The sequence below is a fragment of the Hevea brasiliensis genome, chromosome 14 (genome assembly GCF_030052815.1).
Source record: "Hevea brasiliensis isolate MT/VB/25A 57/8 chromosome 14, ASM3005281v1, whole genome shotgun sequence".
NCBI classification, from domain to species: domain Eukaryota; kingdom Viridiplantae; phylum Streptophyta; class Magnoliopsida; order Malpighiales; family Euphorbiaceae; genus Hevea; species Hevea brasiliensis.
Genome location: NC_079506.1, coordinates 89,262,171 through 89,279,189, shown reverse-complemented (window position 1 = coordinate 89,279,189; position 17,019 = coordinate 89,262,171). Strand labels below are relative to the sequence as shown.

General features: G+C 35.7%; 1 long non-coding RNA gene across 1 annotated transcript; it reads right to left on the bottom strand.

Moving 5' to 3' along the window:
- Positions 1–307: 307 nt before the first annotated feature.
- LOC131172594 (uncharacterized) lies at positions 308–8,072 on the bottom strand. The gene is made up of 3 exons (XR_009143121.1): positions 7,959–8,072; positions 1,081–1,137; positions 308–505 (listed from the first exon to the last, which is right to left on the bottom strand). It is a non-coding gene; the product is annotated as an uncharacterized LOC131172594 (long non-coding RNA).
- Between the last annotated feature and the right edge of the window lie 8,947 nt (positions 8,073–17,019).

Genomic DNA, 17,019 nt, shown 5'->3' with positions numbered 1-17,019 from the left:
CAATGAGGGTATTATGTAATACCCGACAAAAGATCCAAAGGTAGTACTATGATCCTCGGCAGCTCTGTCACGACCCAACCTATGGGCCGGACCGGCACTAGGACCTGGGCCAGCTTAAAGCCCCCGAGGCCCGTAGTAAGCCTAACTATTCCTCAAATCCATAACCAGGCCCACAATTTAGGCCCAATATGCATATAAAATGATTTAAATCAAACTGTTATAATTTCATTTCGAGCCAACTTAGCCTGAAATTTTGAGAACTAAAATCGTGGAGCCCACTCAACCTCATTACCTCATTTACAAACTGTTTAAATACCATACAAATCTTCATTTATTAATCTTAAAAATTTAAGTTCACACAACCTCTACCAAGGTCCACTCTATTTCTAACACATGCGGAGTTCTAGATTTTTAATTTAGAAAAGATAGTAAAACAATTAAATAATTGACGTTAAACCTGCGAGGAAGAAAACAGGTTGCTCTGTAAAATAACTCCTCCTGTGGCCTGTAAAAATTTTTGAACAGGAGTGAGCGTTCGACTCAGAGAGTAAAATATCAATTTTAACCATAATCTCTATAACTATCTGAAACTAATGCACCCTGTAGAGTAAAATGCAACATACACAACATTTTCACATCATAACATCAAAAAGGCAATTTGGAGCACTCACGCACCCTGTAACATCAATCATAATATATGGGAGCTGATCCCCTATACAGCTCTCTTAAATCCAACTCGTGCCGTGAAGAACTCAGCTTGGACTTCCACTTAAATACCAAATCGAGGGTCCCAGCGAAGAACTCAAGCCGTGACTACCCCTCGAAGGAACGGGTCCCAGCAAAGAACTCAAGCCGTGACTACCCCGTCCTATCCATAGTCCACACCACATCACACGCACGCCAACGCACGCACACTGCTCCAAATTACCACAACAACACTCATGGCACATTAACAGTTATGAATGCAACATAATTCGTGCCTAGAGTTTAACTACATAAATATATGCATATAAGTGATGCATGGGCATGCTGAACATATAATAATATCGAAATTACAATTAAAATTAATATTTTACTCACAGTACACCGTCGACTATTGTGGCTGCTGGATGCAGGAAAATAGTTGATCTCGATCACCTAATAATTAAATTATAAATTTAAAATTACTAACTCAAAAAAAAAATCTAAAGAGTCAATAGATACCTAATTCATGCCGGAAATCAGTGAGTTTCCTATACAGGACCTACCCAACCTGCAAAGAGGCTCAAATAACACTTCTAAATTCTCAATTTCCACAATCACATCTCATTAATATCACATGGCCCCTCCTGGGCCCTCCAAATCAGACTATACTCAAAATTTTAAAAATTACGTTTTAGTCCATATAATTGACATTTTTAAAAATCCACTCAAACAAGCTCTAAAAATTCTAAAATTTTGCCCATGGTCCTTAATAATATTATAAGGCTATTGCAAAATGAATTGTAATTTTCTAATCACCACTGAATATTTTATTCAAGAATTTTACTCGATTCCATAAGTTTCCAACGATTAACATATTCCTAATTCAACCCAATTAAATATTCACATATTTAAACCTCCATCCTCAAGCTTCAACAAATTATATAAAATTTAATTATCTTAATTTCAATTAATCTTATATGCCCACATGCTAAAAATATAACTAAAATCCATCCATATTTCTCAAAAATATTCTACGATCACCCAAAAATTCAACTCACACCCTAGAATATCTCCAAATAATTTTACTTTCATCATATATTTTTCTTAGAATTTTTCTCCAATTTTTCTGTTTAAGAAACATCGTATTTATGCTCCACAGACGGAGAAATAATAAAAATTGTCTTACCGAAGTTTATCTGTGTCTCAAAAATTCCAAAAATTTATGAGGAAGCCTCGGAAGTTGAACCATCTCCATAGCTCATCGCACCACCGCGGTGGCCGGTGGCGCCGATCACCGACGACATTTGCCGGATCTGATCATACCATCATGTTCCTCTCCTCTTCCTCAGTCCATATGTGGTCTCGGATCGTCGATCCAATGGTCGGATCGTGTAGATCTGACGAAAAAGCTTGAAAAACCCGAAACTTCTCTCCTCCGTATCTCACTCATCCGACCTCCATTTGCTTCAAAATTGGTGTCAAAAGAAAGCTCGGAACAAGCTTTCCAACGCCACCGAATCGCCTCGATCGGACGTCGGACGGCCGAATCGCGCGGAAAGCCGCGCCATTGGCGCGCGCGTTTTCTCTCCTCTCCTCTCTTGCCGCGTTTCTGGTGGTCTTGGTGGTCGCCGGAGGGTCGCCGGCCGGTGGGGAGCTGCTTGGGACGTCGCCGGCCGGTCACCGGAGAAAGGAAGAAGAAGAAGAAGAAAGGGAAGGAGAGGGAAAGAAGAGAAATGGGGGGGGGGGGGGGGCCGCCGCCCGTTTTTCTTTTGAAATTTTTTTTTTTTTTTTTTTTTTTTTTATATAAAAGGCTGCTGTGACAGTGGGAAAACCCACTGTCACACGCCAATTCCCATCAATCAATTTTTTTTTTTAAGGGTTGTTACATTCTTCCCCCCTTAAGAAAAATTCGTCCTCGAATTTTCGAATAAACCAGAGATATGGAAAAGAAGATTATCAGAACAAGTGCAATCATTACTCCTCCACTTTGCAGATTGGTAAAACATTTATTCTTCAAACTCTTTGTACATTATATATGACATTCTATTACTCTCTTATTCTACTATGGTGTCCTATTTGTCTTCATCTCTATCTAGAGATGCTCTTATCTCTTGGCTATTCATTGACCATTCTTCTGACATTTCAAGTATTCGCTATATCTCACTGTTCTTGACTTGATGTCTCATAACTTCAATCAACTTTAGTGCTTACCTCACTTTTATTACGCCCCAACATGTCTCTTGGTGACTTACCATCATTCCTTTGTTTTAATAATCTCTGTTTTCCCCAATGACATAACTTATGTTCCTTATTCCATGATATCCTATGAGTAGCTTTCCTGTAGCACCTAATCTAGGCATCTTGTTCGAGATCTTCACTCTTCTTATGACTTCAGTGGTTAAAACCTATAAATCTTCTCACTCCCATTATACTTTAAATTTTTAATCTCTCTTGTGTCATTACTAAGGTACTTAGACCAACCTCTATCGATCTTATGTAACTAGTCAGGTAGAGTCTCCTCCAAGGGCCAAGTGTATCATTTATCAATATTGGAAAGTAAACTGGGTCTCTCCTTCTAGGTAACAAAAGTGTTTATATTCTCTGACAACTCAACCCATGCGACTTATCAATTCTCACTCCTTCTCTGGAATATAAATATCTAGACTTCTTCCTATAGCTTCTTAGTATGTGGCCTACTTCTGACACATTAGCACTCAGATCGAGGCTCTACTACTCCTTTAATCTATCATCTCATAATAACTTGTTTTAAACGTCTCTTAGTGTGTTCCTAGCATACCTATTCCTCCTTATCCTCATCATTATAACTGGCTCTATCGAGCTCTTTTTCTGTCCTTTGCATCTTATCCACTTTCCTTTTCCTATTTTTTTGGTATTGTTGATATCTTTTCAACCTGCTGTACTTATTCCTTAATTTTAGTCCTATTTCACCCTTACACCTTTTTCCTTCAAGGATGTCCATCCCATCATCAACTTTAACTTTCATTTTATTTCTTAGTTACTAGTTCTATTACTTTGGGAATTCTAACCTTACGATTTTCTCTTACCAGCACATTCTTCACCTTTTGTAACACTTATAATTAACCATAGAAAATTCTTTTTTTTTTTTTTTTGCATCCCCTTTTTACCAATTTAACTATCAGAACATTATCATTCCCTACCTCTCTTAGTAGGAAATTACACATCCTAGATGGATATGAGCCCTTGAAACTATAAGTTCCATCTGAACTAACACGGCTGTGAGAAATGTGTGCCATGCCTTAATCCTAAATAAAATACTTCACATGTTCATTCTCCTTAATAAAATCACATATACTGCCCATAGCTTTCCAAACTTCAGCTTCATCTTTTCCTATTAGCAACAATCTCATTCGCTGTAACTCATTCACAATTAGTATTCTCTCCAGCTCATAATTTAAAATAGTCACAAGCCTTAGTAGCTAACTCAATTTGACTCCTGTTATTACTCTGATCGTCCTTTCATACTTAACACTAGGTATGCACTTACAGTCATTCTCATATCACGAAATTGTATATGAATTGGTGCCTACCAAACTCTCAAATAACTAGGTCTCCTTGACTCTGTCTCCGTTCCTTATATAACCCTCTAGAACCAATAGCACAAACTAAACTTGAAAAGAAAGAAAAATATCCTCTTATATTCAACTACGCCCGATTGTCCATATAATAACGTTTAATCTATGTTTCTTGGTCTTTCTCTTCAAATTTCATCATCTCTTAGCACAATTGTGCTCTACCTATAAGATATCATCTGCATTAACCCTTTACCGTACCATTTTCCTTCTTGACATAATATTTTATAATTTATTAACTTTACTTATACTCGACCTATGATTCATATCTATCATAGTTTATATTGTGCCCTAAACTTTTGTTGATTCCTGAAAGATTTCTCTCACTAATAAATTCTTCCAACACCAATTTCACCCTTATCTATGGTCATTAATTTGATCCTTGAACTTTCTAGTGATTTATAACCACCCAGACTTGTCACTTTTCGTTCTACCCCTACTATTGTCCTGTCGTTATTGCTTCACTACAAAGTGATTCTGTTGATCACACTAAAGACGCTTGCCTGACATTCATAACGAACCTCTAACTACCTTCTCACTATCTCAAAAGTCTAACCTAAAGCCTCTGTGTCATTATCTATCATTCTTTTCCTCTCATCATACTTATTTGATCCCTTAGATTAACTTTTATTCAACTTACTATTTACTAACTTCTTTTTCTCTACCTAATTAGGTAGTCCGCAATACCATCGCACACCTTCAAGCATTTACTCATTATTATTGTATTCCATACCTCCATCACTGTTCTCACTAATATGGTCCCATTTTGGGTTCTCCATCATTGTCATTCACCTTGCCAATAATAACACTTAGCCTACTCTATATCTTAACTTGTTCCTTTTATTACGCGTCCTTCAGGTTGTCCTTTCATTTATTTCCTTTGTCTTACCCAAAATAGAACTTGACTATTCTATCCCTGGTTCCATTCTTCTTCCTAACATGACAGCTGTACCTGCTAACTATATCTTCCAGAGTCTCTACCACATTATCACATATCTGTGCTACTCAGATTTGGTCCTTTGATCACTTTAGCTAGTACTCCCACTGGCATTTAAATTATATTGCATCTGCAATCAATTGTCCAAACTTTTATTCTGCACTTTCTTTATCCATTGGCCTTCTATGATTTATCTTCGCTAATTTATTACTCTTAATACTATTATAATTAGATTATATTATTGTTTTGAAAAATATGAAGTTAGAAAGGAACTCAGGAAATTACAGTCATACTTTTATCGTATGATTTCTATTCTTATCCTTTAGCTTACATAATACCCTTACTACCTCGAGAACTGATTCTGCAGTAATTTTTATTTATTATTATTATTATTTTCCATGTTTACTCAACTAGCCAAAACTTAAGATTCCGGGCACCCAAACCTGTCATCCAATTCAAAGGATTTACATCCATCATGATCTAATTATATATGATTCCTATAATGGAACTTGTATCCTCTGCAGGATACCCAAGCCAATTACTCTCTACCACACTCTACAGTCCCATCTGGGGCACTATTTGGTTGGTCACCATTATTAGTAATAACTTTCGATCCCTTCTGAAAAGATAGGACTACACCCTAACTTGCTGCAACAAAGGTACTACATTTACCACCTTGCCCAAACCATGTCAAATTAATGACTCTCCTATCATATCATATCTCTGTGAATCCTCAATTCATAGTTTCGACCTTCCCTAGGTAGTAGGGTTGCACTTTACATCTTGCTAATACACACAAGGTATTCTATTCTCACTAAGTTCTAAGCAAAACGTCTGTCATTCTGCAAAAATCATCCAAAATTCCATACCGAAGACTAGATGGTCTCACTCTATAGGTGTCACTTTTTTTTTTTTTTTTACTTTGCAACTAGTCCGAAACCTCTGGTCTGATGGCAACTTTTACTGTAACTCTAGCTCATGCTGGGGTAACTGAGTCACTGACTCTAGTTATCACCCAACTGTGACCTTTCAATATTCTAACTCTAGACCCCTAATCAAGAGTTTCCAACTCCTCTGCAGATATAGAACTCTGTTCTGGTATTACTGTACCAAAACAGAGACTGCCTGCAACATCCTCATCATAAGCACTACAGGGAAGTACGCAGCTCTACACAATAATCCCATGTCGGTACTGTAATCTGCAGCTTACAGAACAGATATCGAGAACATTGTATAGTTACTACGATACGTCCTGACAGACTAGGTCTCCCAATTTCTTATCTCTCTTGAATCTTTTATTATCACAAACTTATTCTGACTGGGTCATCTACTGATGACTGCCAGCAGTGGTATCCTCATCCTTATCTAGGGTAATCAGATTTTCAAGACTCACCTTTATGTATTCGTGCCTTGCACGAAATGGGCACACCATTTAAACCCATACAGACAGAAACATAGCATTTCTTGGAGTACGTATCCTCATGATAGACCTCATATGTCTACTAACTCTATTTCACATTTCTATGTACTCCACGAAAATCAAGACACTAATTGAGGAACTTTTATATTTCCCGAGGTATAACGCAGAATCTAGAAACAAAGATACAGAAAAGACAAAACAGAATCCTATACTCCGCATGTAACATCCTAACAAGACTCCTTTTACACTCCTAATTATATTATTTCCCATGAACCTAGAGCCTAAGCTCTGATACCACATTTGTCACGACCCAACCTATTGGCCGGACCGGCACTAGGACCTGGGCCAGCTTAAAGCCCCCGAGGCCCGTAGTAAGCCTAACTATTCCTCAAATCCATAACTGTGCCCACAATTTAGGCCCAATATGCATATAAAATGATTTAAATCAAATCGTTATAATTTCATTTCGAGCCAACTTAGCCTGAAATTTTGAAACTAAAATCGGGAGCCAGCTCAACCCTGTTACCTCATTTACAAACTGTTTAAATACCATACAAATCTTCATTTATTAATCTTAAAAATTTAAGTTCACACAACCTCTACCAAGGTCCACTCTATTTCTAACACATGCGGAGTTCTAGATTTTTAATTTAGAAAAGATAGTAAAACAATTAAATAATTGACGTTAAACTGCATGAGGAAGAAAACAGGTTGCTCAGAAAATAACTCCTCCCGTGGCTGTAAAATTTTTGAACAGAGTGAGCGTTCGACTCAGAGTAAAATATCAATTTTAACCATAATCTCTATAACTATCTGAAACTAATGCACCCTGTAGAGTAAAATGCAACATACACAATATTTTCACATCATAACATCAAAAAGGCAATTTGGAGCACTCACGCACCCTGTAACATCAATCATAATATATGGGAGCTGATCCCCTATACAGCTCTCTTAAATCCAACTTTGGTGCCGTGAAGAACTCACTGACTTCCACTTAAATACCAAATCGAGGGTCCTGAAGAACTCAAGCGTGACTACCCCTCAAGGAACGGTCCCAAAGAAAGAACTCAAGCCGTGACTACCCCGTCCTATCCATAGTCCACACCACATCACACGCACGCCAACGCACGCACACCGCTGCTCCAAATTACCACAACAACACTCATGGCACATTAATGATTATGAATGCAACATAATTCGTGCCTAGAGTTTAACTACATAAATATATGCATATAAGTGATGCATGTGCATTTTGAACATATAATAATATCGAAATTACAATTAAAATTAATATTTTACTCACAGTACACCGTCGACTATTGTGGCTGCTGGATGCAGGAAAATAGTTGATCTCGATCACCTAATAATTAAATTATAAATTTATTAGTACTAACTCAAAATAAAACTCTAAAGAGGCAATAGACCTAATTCATGCCTGGAAATCCCAGAGTTTCCTATACAGGACCTACCCAACCCGCAAAGAGGCTCAAATAACACTTCTAAATTCTCAATTTCCACAATCACATCTCATTAATATCACATGGCCCCTCCCGGGCCCTCCAAATCGACTATACTCAAAATTTTAAAAATTACGCTTTAGTCCATATAATTGACATTTTTCAAAAATCCACTCAAACAAGCTCTAAAAATTCTAAAATTTTGCCATGGTCCTTAATAATATTATAAGGCTATTGCAAAATGAATTTTAATTTTATAATCAACCATGAATATTTTATTCAAGATTTTTAGTCTATTCCATAAGTTTCCAACTTAACATATTCTTAATTCAACCCAATTAAATATTCACATATTTAAACCTCCATCCTCAAGCTTCAACCAATTATATAAAATTTAATTATCTTAATTTCAATTAATCTTATATGCCCACATGCTAAAAATATAACTAAAATCCATCCATATTTCTCAAAAATATTCTACGATCACCCAAAAATTCAACTAACACCATAGAATATCTCCAAATAATTTTACTTTCATCATATATTTTTCTTAGAATTTTTCTCCAATTTTTCCTGTTTAAGAAACATTGAATTTATGCTCAACAGACAGAGAAATAATAAAAATTGTCTTATCCGAAGTTTATCTGTGTCTCAAAATTCCAAAAATTTATGAGGAAGCCTCGAAGTTGAACCATCTCCATAGCTCATCGGCCATACCACCATGTTCCTCTCCTCTTCCTTAGTCCATATGTGGTCTCGGATCGTCGATCCAACGGTCGGATCGTCGTAGATCTGACGAAAAAGCTTGAAAAACCCGAAACTTCTCTCCTCCATATCTCACTCATCCGACCTCCATTTGCTTCAAAATTGGTGTCAAAAGAAAGCTCTCGGAACAAGCTTTCCAACGCCACCGGAATCGCCTCGATCGGACGTCGGACGAAGCCGAAATCGCGCCGGAAAGCCGCCCATCGTGGCGCGTTTTCTCTCTCCTCTCCCTCTCTTGCCGCCGTTTCTGGTGGTCTTGGTGGTCGCCGGAGGGTCGCCGGCCGGTGGGGAGCTGCTTGGGACGTCGCCGGCCGGTCACCGGAGAAAGGAAGAAGAAGAAGAAAGGGAAGGAGAGGGAAAGAAGAGAAATGGGGGGGGGGGTCCTCCTCCCGTTTTTCTTTTGAAATTTTTTTTTTTTTTTTTTTTTTTTTTTAAAATGGCTGCTGTGACAGTGGGAAAACCCACTGTCACACGCCAATTCCCATCAATCAATTTTTTTTTTTTTTTTTTTAAGGGTTGTTACAAGCTCACTCGATTGTTTTACTAGTCTCTTTACCTGCGACAGCAATTAAAGTCATAGCTGAGTACAATGACTTAGTGGTGCACAACATACTAAAAATACTAATTTAAGCATAAATTAAATCACACTTATCCAAATATGGTACTGAACATGGTACACAGATGCAAAACCCAATTTAAAATTTTAGTCAAATAATTTTTCACTTCAGAAGTCACAAAACAAATTTTATAAAAACACACATTCATATCATGCCATTAATATATTGTTTATCTTAATAGCCAGAGGCTTATGAGGCATACCAAGTCTAGCTAACTCAAACTATGGATACCCATTCAAATTTCTTTCTCTACTGGCACACACCTCAACACTTCAGCCAGAGAGGGAATTCAAAACTATTTTTTCCCACTAGTCATGCTAGTGAGGCATTCAGATATATGGTCATGACACTGTGGTTTCAAAACTATCTTAACAATTTTCTAAACATTTATTTGTAATTCATCACATACCACTAAATTTTCCAACAATTTAGGTCAAAACCATATTGTTCCATTAAATCACAATTTTCAATACAAATAAGTCACAATTTATTCATTCAAAACAATTTGCCAAAGAAGATTTACAGAAAAATTCTATGTTGTGCAGAAACCTGGTGAGAGTCACCTCTAGGCCTTGACTCAATGTTTCCTTTCCTTTCTCCGTATTCTTTTTAATTGAAACACATAATTTACAGTGTTTCAGTATCACAACTTATAATAAATCCAATAAATAAATTCATATCTACTTAATTCTAATCTTAATATGCTTAAAATCATGTTCTTAAAAATTTGCATTTCAGAATTACTATTTATGGCACTATTTAAGTCAAAATGTTGACTTTCTCATGCTTAGTAGGTATGTGAATTTCAATTACACCCACATACCACATTTTGGGTGCTTAATTTGTTGGTTTTGGTTGCCCCTTCAATTTTTAGGTCTCCAAATGATAATTTCAAATTTTTAGTTTTTGTACCCTGTCTTTCATTATTTCATTGGCCTAATTACTGTGAGAATTTGGCTAAGTGTCCTTTATCAAAGTTGTTCCTTATTATCTTATCTTTAATTCCATTTTTGAATCACTCCATTTGGAGTTTTGTAGCCCAAGATATGGTCATTTGAATAAGGCTAGCAGGATTGGTTCTTAACCCAGAATTCTGGGCTTATTTAGGTTCTGGCAGTTTTCGACAACTAACTTTAGATGGCAAAATGACTTGGTTATGGGCAGAATTTGGGTTAGTGTTCTTCATAAAAGTTGTAGTGCTATGTCATACCTTTCTAATGCCATAAAAATCAGGTCATTTGGACCTGTCTAGCCCAAGTTATGGCTAAATGAATAAATACTGTTCATTTAGTTATTTTTGTATAGTGGCAGTGCACATTACCCGGATTTGACCTAATTGTTCACTATCTAAGTGTCATTTTCTGAGCATGGTCTCCAAATGAAAATTGTGTCTTTATGTGTCTAATTTCATTCTAAATTTTCCTCACACAAATTGGTTGGTAAATTTTCAGTTTTGGTCCCTAAAAGAGACCTAGGTCAAGCTGCCAGATTAGGAACCCTACCTAATCCGAATTGCATTTTAATTCTACCAATCCCAAAACATCACAATTGGTCCCAAGTGACTATTTCTAACCTCAATTAAGGTCATTTGCATCAATTGACCATTTTCTTCTATTTTTCTCCCAATTTCAAGAGGCTTAAGAACCCTAATTCCTCAATTATGTAATCTAATGAAATTAAAGTTTATAGATCTTGTTTACATGCTTAATTCAACTAAATTAACACTTTAATTCCATCAAATTCTTGAAATTCCATTTCCCTCTATTGCTGGCCAAAATTTCCCTTTAGTCCCCCATAATGGTTTTTGTTTGATTTTAAATTAAATTCTAAGTTAAGTGAATTAAAAACATAGAAATTAAACAACAAAATTCAAGTTTATTTACTAACCTCAACTTTGATTTCTAATTCTCCAAATTCTTCAATCTTCTTTTCTAGTTGAGATAACAAGATTTTATGAAAAATTTTAGAGAACTTTAGGGTTAATTGATGGGATCAAAAGCTTGAAACAAGCTTTAATGAAAAGTTATCAATGGAGGTGGGGTGAAGGAGGGTCTCGGCCAAGTTGATGGGAAGAGAAGAAAGTGATTTTCCTTTTTAATTTTTTTTGTATTTATGTGTAATTATGTGTATTTGACTTGGTCAAAAAAATTGGGTAGTTAAAATTTAATTTTGACATCATTCATGATGTCGCAAAAGTGAGGTAATAATTCAATTTTCCTTACTTTTTCTTTTTCTTTAATTTTTTTAGTAGTTTTTTAATTTAATTCTCAATTTTGAAATTTTCATTTTTCCGATTTAATTGGGCAGTTAAGTCAGGAGTCGCCTCTAGGGGTGATTTGACCAAATTGCCCCTCGCCGGTCTGAACCAATTTACAAGTAATTCGATATTTCTTCCGGATCCCTGATTTAATTATTTGACCTACTTATCAACTCTTTTCTGTGATTTTCTCTTTTTCACTAGTTCGCAATAGTCCTTAGGATTGTAGCATCACAATTTCTAGTCCAACATTAGGGTTAGGACTGACCTCGCAGTCACTTCCCAGTAATTTCACCAATCAGTGTGACTCCCGGCTCATTTAACCTTTTATGTTCTGTTTTTCTTATTTATACTTAACTATCTGGAAATCACTAATTATTTGTATTCAGGGCTTATCTAGATGTCTTAGATATGGTTCTAATCCCCTTAATTGTTTGGATCAACACCGATCACGGGAACAGTGAAATATACCAGGCTATGCATATAGGGGTGTTACAATTTCAATACCCTTATAGGCTAGTCGAAAATCCCATTCAGTCCCCCAATGATAGTTTTCTTTTGATTTAAAGTAATTTCTAGGTTAAGTGAACTAAAAACACAAGTATTAAACTAAAATTTTAATTGAAAGAACTAACCTCAAACTTTGATGCCCAAATCCTCAATTCTCTCTCTTTTCTCCTTTCTTTCCTTCTTCAAACTCCTTCTTAAGTTGGGATAACAAGGTTTTATGAAATAATTGTAGGGGAAATTAGGGTTAAGTGAGGCAAATCAAGCTTGAGTTCAAGCTTTAATGGATGTATTTTAATGGAGGTGGGAGGTGGGTGCTTGGCCGACCAAAGTGGTGAGGGAGGAAGATAATGATTTTTTTCTTTTTCTTTTTTTTTTATGTAATTAATTGGCTATTTGACTTGGTCAATTATTGGGGAAAGTTAAAATTACTTTTGACATCATATGTGTTGTCATGTGTGTGATGTAACAATTCAACTTTTAATTCTTTTTATTTTTTTTTATTTTTCCTTATTTCTTTGATTTAATTCTCGATTCAAAAATTTTAGTTTCTCCTATTTTATAGGACAGTTAGGTCAGGAGTCACCTCTAGGGGTGAATTGACCAATTTAGCCCCCACCGGTCTGATCCAATTTACAAGTAATTCAATATTTCTTCCAGATCACTGACCTAATTATTTGACCTACTTATCAACTCTTTTCTGTGATTTTCTATTTTCCACTATGTTTCCAATAGTCCTAAGGACAGCAGCGTCACATTTTCTGGTTCAAAATTTGGGTTAAGACTGACCTCGCAGTCACTTCCCGGGAAGGTCACCCATCGCTGTGACTCCCAGCTCATTTAACCTTTTGTGTTCTGTTTTTCTTATTTATACTTAACTATTTGCAATTAATAATTATTTGTATTCAGGGCTTATCTAGGTGTCTTAGATGTGATTCTAATCTCCTTAATTGTATGGACCGACACCGGTCATCGGAACAGTGAAATATACCAGGCTATGTATATAGGGGTGTTACAGTTTTAAATATTAATATTAAATTAATTAACAAAATATATTATTGCATAATTGTTAGCTTTGGTTTTAAGATTTGATTAATTGTTATTAATTTGATTATTATTATTATTATTATTATTATTATTATTATTATTATTATTATTATTATTATTATTATACACATATTTGCAGTTTGGGATCCAATTGAAAAGAATTTTGGACTTATTTGAATTCACCCAAAAAGTTCAAGGACTAACAACGTAATTAAAAGTTTAAATAAAAAAGATTTTCAAAATTGCACAGAACCCCCCCCCCCCCCTTCATTTCTTGCTTCCCAATTTCATTCGCTCCCTCACTTTCTCTTTCTCGTTTTCCCTTTCGGCCGACCAGCAGTAGCACCGATGAGACACCGATGGATCCCCCCCATGCTAGGTCAACTACCTGACGATGGTGGCACACGGCAATAGGCAACAGAGAGAGAAATAGAGAGAGAGAGAGAGAGAGAGAGAGAGAGAGAGAGAGAGAGAGAGAGAGAGAGAGAGAGAAATTCTATGACCAAAATCTAGTCGTTTCAGCTAGTGCTCGGTGACCCCACTAGCCCCAATCGATTCCCCTCTACCTGGGGAAGCTTTTTCGACCAGTCTCACCGCTGGCAGCCACTGAATTCATGCAAAACAAGAAGAAAGAAAATGGGTTTTTTTTTTTTCGAGCTTTCCAATCAGATTTCCAGTGATCCGACTGTCGTATCAACAATCAAAGACCAGCGATAGACTCAGAGCATCGAGACTTTTGAGATGAGACTTACCCCGCTCCGATCGGACACCATTTGAAAAAGATAATCATCGGATGGTTCAGATTGCTTGGTTAGATTTTTTATTTTTTTATGCCTGAAAATAAAATATAATTATATGATTATTATAAACAATTTTTGGTCTTCGTTTAGATGCAATCGGATCGGCGATCAATTGCACTTGGGACCGAGTTTCCAGCTTGGTTTGGGTGTCCGATGAACTATCCTGAAAGAGGTCATGTTTATAGTCATTTCAAGCATTTTCAGACATTCCAGATATATTCCAGGTAGCAGAATTTATAAAGATAGTCTCTAACTCGAGTTGTATAGTTTTTACCTTGACTAAGCTAGCTGATTAAATCTATAATATATTATTGGCTTTGTAAAATTAGCTAAAATAATTTTGATTAATATAAGGACGATGTAGAGGAGCTCCAAGAATATTTTTATAATTTTTTGAAGTGCTGAAAATAATTAATTGGACTGTAGAGGATTTAGAAAATCAAGCTAGAGTTTGAAGGATTGGATCTAGATGAAGATTCTTATAGGCTCCGGATAAGCATTATAATTATTGTTGTGGGCCTAAGGCCCTGTGTGTTACAGTTGCTGCATTTTTCTTGTAGGAGGGTTAGGTCCAGTTATAAGGAAGATTCTGCTAAAATTTTGGCAAAACCTTAGGAAATTATTTTTATTTCTTTAATTAAATTAATTAATTAATTTTGTCAATTAATTTAATAGAGGTTAATGGGTCTGTCTAGGCAGTTGGTGCTGACCAGCCTTTTTTCTCATTTCAGCCAGACCAGCTGTAATCGGGTCAATCAGTCTGTGAGTTGAATATTAATTATTTTTATAATTTCAATATTAATTATATATTTAGCATGCTCATATATTTTATAAATAATTAATTATGCACATAAATAATTAGTATATTAGGGACATTTTTAGTTGCTGCATATTTAATTATTATTATTTAATGTGATTGCCGCTCTGAGAATAATTTAAAACGGTATGTGTGTATTGGCGTGAGCAAGGTGTGGATATCGATATAAATAAGACGGATAGTTGTGGCTGGAGCTTAACTTGCTGAGACCCGATCCTTATATATGGATAAGTCGGGGTGAGTATGGTTTTGAGTTGATCTCGCTGACTCCCGCACTTGGATTATTAAGTGAAAGTCTGTCTTGAATTGATTTCGTTAGCAGGTATTTAAATAAGAAAGCTGTATAGAGAATTAACTCCCATATATATATATTAGTGTGATACACTGGGTGTGTGAGTGGCTCCAAATTAACTTCTCGTATGAATATTGGGTGAATTATTTGTTTTATGTGTTGGATGTACATTTCATGGTAGGATTGTACTAATTTTAGATAGTTATAAAAATTGCATCTATAATCAATATCTAAACTCTCTGAGTGAAACTGTGACATCCTTATTTCAGATAGTCCATATGTTCTATTGTTCCGGTGACCAGTGGCTGTCTGGAGAGCCAGAATGTCTGTAACTATATTTAAACTAGAGTGAGGAGTCATAAATAACTTAAATAATGAAAATAAAAATTAAGGAAAAATTTGAAGAAATGAAATGGAGAAAGGTTAAATGAGCCATAGCCACAGCGATGGGTTACCTTAAAAGGAAGCGACTGTGAAGACAGTTGTCGACCCTATACCCGTAGAGAAACCCTGTGAAATAATTTTTGAGACTTAAGTGAAGAATTACTGAGGCTTAGATAACAATAGAATGCAAGGAAACCAATGTCAATCCGTAAAGACAAACCATGACCTAATGAAGGGCATTTTGGTCATTTCACTTAAAGAGTTGATTTTTGACCAAAATATCACATAAACTAAATGAAATTAAATGTATTGAAATGGATTTTAAATAATTGGAAAGGAATTATATATGAATGGAAAATGTGGATGGAAGAATGAAATTAAATTACAATTTTAAAAATGAGTAATTGGAAATTAAATTGCCTAATAAGACAAAAGCCGTTTAACTTTAAATTAATATAAATATCTTATTAAAAAGAAAAGGAAACAGAATTTTCTTTCTTCCTTATCTTCTTTGCCATCCCATACCCTCCCTTCTCTCTCAAAATTCCACCATTGAAGCTTGCTCCAAGCTTCCTTATCATCCATTCCTCCATGAAATTCCCTTGAAAGTGAGAAGAAAAGTTGGAATTAACGATTGAACACAAGGAAGTCAGCTATAAAACCAAGGAATTTGGAAGGAAAAGAAGAGGAAAAATTTAGTTGACAGCCCCAAAGAGGTGAATCAAGTGCTTTGGGTTGATTGAAGTTGAATTTAAGTGGAAGAGCTCTTGAAAATCAAGGTTAGTGCTATTAAATCTTTTAGATTTTGAAATTTTAGCCAATATAGTTAGGATTTTCTGAATTTGGAGATTTGTTAAATTGTTGCTGAATTGATGTTGTGAGATCAATTATGGATTATTTGAAGTGCCATGAATGTGAAGTGAAGTTTGGAAATTGGGTGGAATGGAAAATTGGGAGTATTGTTTCATTGCAGGAATTCTGGACCTATAAGTCCAGTATGTTTAAATGACCATAAGTAGAGCTATGTTGCTCTAATTGGTGTGAGATCAATTGAATATGAAACTTAGGACATAATATAACATTTTTCATTAAGAAACCTTGTCCAGAAACCTTGTCCAGAAACCAAACCCAAAATGACAAAAAATTGGCTTGAATCTGGGTAACTATATGCTAGACCTGGAAAAATGATCATATAAACAGTAAATTTTCAAATAGCCATAACTCACTCTAGGAAGGTCAGAATGACCCGATTTTTGAACCATTGGAAAGTTTAGACATAGGAGAACATTTCCTATGAAGAACTTAGAGCTCAGTTCTGATCCTAACCTAATCAAATTGCTAACTAAAATTAGCCCAATAAAACTACTAGAATCACAACTGCCCAAAAAATCTTGGATATTGACCATCCGACCAGTTGTGGA